Genomic DNA, 7690 nt, shown 5'->3' on the forward strand with positions numbered 1-7690 from the left:
GTCCTCTGAAGGTGAGGGCATGTAGCCCTATGAAGGCGAGGACGTGTAATCCTTTAAAGGCGAGGGCGTGTAGCCCTCTAAAGGCGAGGGTGTGCAGCCCTCTAAAGGTGAGGACGTGCAGTCCTCTGAAGGTGAGGGCGTGCAGCCCTCTAATGGCGAGGACGTGTAGTCCTCTGAAGGTGAGGGCATGTAGCCCTATGAATGCGAGGACGTGTAGTCCTCTAAAGGCAAGGGCGTGTAACCCTCTGAAGGTGAGGACATACAGTCCTCTGATGGTGAGGAGGTGCAGTCCTCTGAAGGTGAGGACGTGCAGTCCTCTAATGGTGAGGACGTGCAGTCCTCTGATGGCGAGGATGTGTATTCCTCTGAAGGCGAGGGCGAGCAGCCCTCTAAAGGCGAGGACGTGCAGTCCTCTGAAGGTGAGGACGTGCAGTCCTCTGAAGGTGAGGGCATGCAGCCCTCTGATGGCGAGGATGTGTAGTCCTCTAAAGACGAGGGCATGCAGCCCTCTGATGGTGAGGGCATGTAGCCCTCTGATGGCGAGGGTATTTAGCCCTCTGAAGGTGAGGACGCGTAGCCTCTGAAGGCGAGGGCGTGCAGCCCTCTGATGGCGAGGATGTGTAGTCCTCTAATGGCTAGAACATGTAGTCCTTTGAAGGCGAGGACATGTTGTCCTCTGATTGTGAGGACGTGTAGTCCTCTTAAGGCGAGGGCGTGTAGCCCTCTGAAGGTGAGGGCGTGTAGCCCTCTTAAGGTGAGGACATGTAGTCCTCGGAAGGTGAGGGTACTAGTACCCTAGGGTCCACCCTTTTGAGAAAGCAAGAGATTGACTCATTGAGAGGGCCGACCATCCCAAATTCCAAAAGATGGGACATTAGGTGTAGGAAATCTATGCAGTTAACATGATTTTTAGGTATGCAGATGTATGGAACCTTTGAAATTTGGTAAATGTGGACTTCATATGAAACAATGCAATGCAACGGAAATTTGTATAATGTTCATGACATTCTTTCCCTATTTTGTGATTTTGATTTTGATTTAACTTTTATGGAAAACCCAGATTGACTGTCCTTTTGAAAGAGTTGATAATTCATGCAACCTTATCCTATCTTTTGCAAATCTCTCCGGAAACTCCCTCAGAGTGTATGTTCTGTTTTATTTACTCACTTGACCATTTTGGAGTGACGGCAATGGAGCCGTTTGATGTTTAATCAATCCATTGAAATCTCAGGGTTTGTCCCCCCCCCCTTTTTGTTTAAAAACATAGATGGGTGAGAACTTTTGATCCGCCCCTAGTTTCACTTGAGGCTCATGCACAGTGCCCCTTATTGCCCCAGTGTAAGGCTTTGAGGTACCAATCGTTGTCTTTTGTCATGACCTTGTAGCAGGGAACCCATTGGGTGAGAACTTCTAATCAGCCCCTAGGTTTGCTCGAGGTTTATGCATGGTGCCTTTCATTGCCCCAGTGTAGGGCTTTGAGGTACCAATCGTTGTCTTTCGTCATGATCTTGTAGTAGGGAACCTATTGGGTGAGAACTTCTAATCTGCCCCTAGGTTCACTTAAGGTTTATGCATGGTGCCTTTCATTGCCCTAGTGTAGGGCTTTGAGGTATCAATCGTTGTCTTGTTTTCACAACCTTGTAGCAAGGAAGAACGAAAGAAGCGACTGATTCTCAAAAAGGACTTTCAAGGACGAGAAACAGTTGAAGGATTTTTCAATTGGCAGATTAAGTCAAAAAGACAAACTTTCAGGAATGATAAAATGAGCTCACATGAATGTCTATATTTTTACTTGAAAACACAATCAATCAAATGCTTTTTTCTTTTTGAACTTTTTTTTGCTTTACTCGTCGTTTTATGGCACCCTCACCAAATGTGTAGCACTAGTAATTTCTAATTGAATAATCTTGGAAGTCCAAACTCAGGAGCGCATGTCGCTTGAGCAAACAAACCAATGGCTTGCACCCACATTCCAGTGGAAGTTGAATAAGCAAAGATGTGTTTGTGAGAGGAAGAGGGACAAAGATGTCAAATTTATCCATTTTATTTAGCATTGTAACTATGGTTTACAATAATGACATAAACTTGAAAATCCTAATGAGTCATTAGAGACATCTAACAACAGCTTTCAAAATTGCCCCATTTGTGGTGTCGCTTGTCAATGTTAGGATTCACAAGTGGTTCTCCTCAAATTTCAGCCAGCCCGCATCAAGTGGACCTTGCACCTTATGCTTCAGGGCCCTACAATGCTCAATGGAAGGCCCCGGGGCTCCTCCATGATAAGCACACGTTGCGTTCGAGTCATATCCTCAGAAAAATGGAGGTTGAGGAAACCTAGCAGAGGTTATGGCTACCATTGAATTATTGAGTATATATGGGATCAAGTTAGCATATGACACTGGAATTTGGGGTGAATCCTACAGGCTTTTTGCTACAAAATTCCTTTTTGGTTTTCGCTAAGTGGTGTTTGGGCATTGGTTGTCTGGTAGGTGGGTTTTGTGGTTGATTTAAGGATGGCCTTTGTGGATAACTGGGTGGTGGGTAAGGAGAAGGGTTGTTATTGGTTGAGTAATGACATTGTTGGGTTGGTGGGAAACTTGGCCATGTAGGAACGGTAGTCGCAACATGGGTTTCTCCTTCATTCTCACCCTCTTCATTTGCCCCAGTTTTCTCATTCGTCCAAGCAGGATGATTAAATTTGCCTCTTTTCAGACCCACTTCAATCCTTTCGTTGGCGAAAACTAAATCAGCAAAGCTTGAAGGTGTGTAGCCCACCATCTTTTCATAGTAGAATACTGGTAATGTGTCTACTATCATTGTTAACATCTCCCTTTTCATCATTGGGGGTGCCACCTTGCTGCCAAATCCCTCCACCTTTGGGTGTATTCTTTGAAGGATTTGTGCCCCCTCTTTTCACATGTTCTGTAGTTGCATCCTATCCGGAGCCATATCAGAATTGTACTGATACTGCCTAACAAAGGAAACCATTAGGTCCTTTCAAGAATGGACTCGGGAAGGTTCCAAGTTAGTGTACCAGGTAACAGCTACCCCAGTAAGACTTTCTTGGAAGAAATGTATTAGCAGTTCCTCATCTTTTGCGTATGCCCCCATCTTCCGACAATACATCTTTAGATGGTTCTCGGGGCAAGTAGTCCCCTTGTACTTGTCAAAGTCCGGCACATTGAACTTGGGAATGACCATGTTTGGGTACTAGGAACAACTCTTCTATGTCAGTAAAGGCATAATCTCAACCTCCTTTAATGGTCCTGAGCCTTTCCTCTAGATGATCCAACTTTCCCATTTCCGCCATAGCATGAGGGTTTCTACCCACTGTGGAATGCAAGAGGTGTGGTTGTGGGTGATACTTAGGGCCCTCCAAAGTGTTTTGCAGGGGTATACCACCAACTGCTTGCCCTTCAGTGGCATATCCGAGGCAAGGCTCGAAGTCGGCTAGATTGTTGTGGGGAATTTCATGTGTCTCCCCCATGGTTTAAGAGACATGTGCATGATCGGTTTGGGGTTGTTAGCTCTCAATGAGTATGGAAGTGGAGTTATTGACATTCTTATTGGGAGTGTACGCCACATTAGGTGGCATCTAGTTGGGAGGCCAACCATATAGCGGGAAAGCGTGCTTGTTTTGAATTTGCACATAATAGGGGCTGCCCGTACTTCCCAAATCTTTGCCTACCATAGCTAAGGTTGGTTGATTCATTTGGTTGAGGCCAGATGGGGCCATCGGGTTCACTTTAGCAACAGCACTGGTAGTGGCAACTATAACCGCATTGGCTTCCATTATCTTCTTCATGGTCATCATGGCCTCCATCATTGTGGCCATTTTCTCTTTCATGGCCTCCATGTCGGCCTTCATCTGCTTTTGCACCTCCTCTACTTCACCCATTACTCTAGCTCCAGCACGGGTTCGATAAGGGCACCGTAAAACATGTTTTTTTTTTGTTTTTGATAACAATGATTAAGTTCATTTTTTTAAGGAAAGATTGCAATGAACAATGCAACCAATGAAAAACATGGATCTATGCGAATGATGCACAGTTGAAGTATTGTGAATTTTTACACAGGACATGGGGTTGAATCAATTTAGATTTTCAACATGGTCCATGACATCTTTGTCAAGGTGAAACTGGAAGTAAACAGGGACATCAGCAGTCCTAAATGTGTTTGGCAGTAGACAAAGCAGCGATGTAACTCGATCCATCTTTTGCCCCAATTTTTTTGCAAGATGGTTACTTCCATACTTCAACTTGACTTGATGAACCTTTTCGTAAAAGCATGAGCTTGGTTCAACCCCATAACCCAAGGAATGACAATTTTGATCGCCAATACTTCGACAACATTTCATAGAGATGAAAGACTCGGGAATACGTATGCTATGCATGGAAAATGTAATGCTGAGATTGAGATTCCCGAAGAAACATCATTTCCTAGTTAGCAACGCATTAGGTACCATGCTCAGTCATTTTGTTTTTTTTTTTTTTTTGTGTTTTCTTTTAGAAATGAGTTTATGATCCCAACATGGTTGGCTCATGGTACCTAACACATGCAACTAAGAATGTAGTGTGAATTTTCACGCTTCCCTTTTTTTTGTTTTTGTTTTGTAGAGGAAAACGCAAGGACCATGCATGAGTAAACATGAAAACAAAAGGTATGCAGTTTGTAGAACAAAAAGTATGTTGAACACATATGCATGATGATGCAATGACTCATGCAAAATCTAATGCGGGAATATGATAATGGACAAATGCAGGAACGATATGTTCATGATGATGTCATGAAGAGAGGCTTATGCATGATATGAATGCATTTACGGACATGAGAGCCCGGAAAATCATATCTTTTTACTTGCACATTTGGGGACGCAGTGCCCCATGTGTACAATTAAGAAGGTGATACGGACCTTCCAACTTCCAGTGACAAAAGACGAGACCAACATACAATGCATGCGTGACGACATGATGCAGACGCGCAAAAGCATAACACGAGGATGTGCACAGTATGGAAATATCCACAAATAATCATACAACAAAAGCATACATGACATTTAGGTTATGTGCATGACATTGTTTAAAAAATGGCACGAAGCGTGTTTGCTCTGTGCCCCTATTTTAGGGACCTACATGGAAGAAAACTAAAAGGGCTTTTAGTGATAATTCCCAAGGTGGTCATATCTCTCTTGATGGTCTCTAGAGGTATCATCCCCTTCAAAGAACATATTGCGGCAATAGGGACTACTAGCAACAATATGCTATTAAAGAGAAAAACTCTAGATAAGGGTTCACTGTTATCAAGCAAGTCGGAGACCTAGCATGACCACAGATTCACCTCCACTCCGTATGTTTCCACGGACCCGGGTATAGGGTCCCCTTTCAACTCACCGTGTGTGCAAATAGTGTTGGTGTTTGTGTGCATCAAATGAATAAACATCTATCTCATGCATACATTTAAAAAAGCATACTAAAAGCATAAAAGAGTTATATACAAGGATCTAAAAATAAAGGAAAACTAACAAAGGAGGAGTCATGGTAAGGAATGCACACTGATTGATTAGCCTAACTCTCTAAAAACAGTCCCCAGTGGAGTCGCCAACTGTCGCAACCTACCCTTAGGCGGGAGGGCGACGCGGGGCTCACGGGTGCGTCTTCCAAGAAAGGAAAATGCGCGGAGTCGCCACCAACGTTTATTCGAGGAAAACGTCGGAAAAATCGGAAAAGGCGTGGTCTACGAACTTTAAGTGTGAAAGGTTTGGGAGTTGTATTTACGCACAGGGAAGGTATTAACACCCCACGCGTCCGTCACAAGGGACGACAGCCTTTAATCATGTGTGCAAATATGACTTCAATTTGTTTTATTTTCCCTTTTACGTTTTTATGTCTTTTTGTATTTTTTTATCTTTTTGTGGTCGACAAGGGTGTTTCCCTTGCTCTTACGTATTCCTCAATTCTAATAAGGAAATCATACCTAGGTAGTTCTTTGAGAACTGAACGTTGGTTAAGTTGTTTTTATCTTTTTTTGCAAGATATATTTTGACCAAATAAAAGTCGTTTAAGGTGTTGGACCATTTAAATGATCTTTTGATTCTTTTGAAAGGAGAGAAACGTTAAGGTGTTGGACCATTAACGATCTCTTTTTTTTTTAAAAGGAGAGAAACATTAAGGCGTTGGACCATTAACGATCTCTTAGGGTGGTCGACAAAAGCGGGGCTTTTGCTCCTACGTATCCTCAATTGCGATGAGAAAATCAGACCTACGTAGTTCTTGCAAAAGCGGTAAAGTTACATGTTGATTTCATGCTTTTGAACGGTCTATGTTAACCGATAAAAGCAAAGAGGACCGTTTAAGGTGTTGGACCTTAAAATGGTTTTTAGTGATTTTTGCGGACAAAGCTTGATTTGTGAGTTGATTTTAGCCTTAGTTTCACTTTGATTATTAGTCAATTTATCCAAGGAAACTTTCAAAGAAAAACGTCCGATTGATTTTTTTGATTATTTTATTCAAAGATATTTTGATTATTTTATTATTATTTTTCAATATATTTTGATTATTTTATTATTATTTTGCTTTTTTTTGGTTTAACCGAGGTTACAGTGTGAACGATCGGTTAGATTTTGTTTTTACAGTGATTAAACGAGATTACAACACAAATGCGGTTGAAATTCATTTTATCATTTATTAGGCGACATAACGGCTTAAACGATCGGTTAAAGCTTGTTAAAAACAGAAGAAAAGAAAACCGAAAATGAACAAAATAAAGATGAAAGCTAAAAACACAAGAAATGAATTGAAAGTCTCGCATTTGAAAACTTACCCGTTAAAGAACTTAGAACGAACGAAGAATAGATGAAGAACGACGGAAAACCATCACGAATTTGTTCACGAAAACGTCTCGGAAGCGTTATGGAAGCACCTCGACTTGGATTGTCTCACCGAAATAATTTTTTTCACCCAAAACAGCTGAAATGCATAGCTAGGGGGATGAGGGATATTTGGAACAACCCCCTTTCGCCTATTTATAGGAAAAAGGGGGAGGAGGTTGTCGCTCAGCTCACCAAGGCTCGAAAATTTGAAAATTGTTATTTGCACCCCCCCTTTTGATAAGTTCACCCCCTTCTTTCGTAATTTTACGGAAAAGTTACGGAAGCTTTACGGAAGCATATAGGACTTGACTTTCTTCTTTTTTCTATTTCTTCTCACCCATATTAGGTGAAATATTCTTATTTAGGGTTATGGGAATTTTACGGAAGCATATAGGACTTGATTTCCTTCTTTTTCCTCTTCTCTTTCACCAATATTAAGTGAAATAGGCTTACTCAAAGTTTTAGGAATTTTACGGAAACATTACGAAAGCCTCAGAAGCTCCGGAAACCATTTTCCAACAAAACGTGGAGGATCTTGATAAGTTCACCCCCTCCCCTTTGCTAAATGCACTCCTTTTTATTTACACACCCCACTTTGCTAAATACACTCCTGTTTTTGTGTTTTTTTACCGGTTTCTTCTCGAAACGTTACGGAACTTTACGGATTACGTAACGACACCCATTTCCTTTCCGGAATGTTGTGAAACTTTACGAATTACGCAACAAGGCTCTTCTTGACTTTCGAAATGTCGCATAACTTTACGGATTGCGCAACAATGCCTCTTTTTGACTTCCAGAATGTCGCGGAACTTTGCGGATTAC

Source organism: Glycine max, chromosome 2 (genome assembly GCF_000004515.6).
Source record: "Glycine max cultivar Williams 82 chromosome 2, Glycine_max_v4.0, whole genome shotgun sequence".
Lineage (NCBI taxonomy): Eukaryota > Viridiplantae > Streptophyta > Magnoliopsida > Fabales > Fabaceae > Glycine > Glycine max.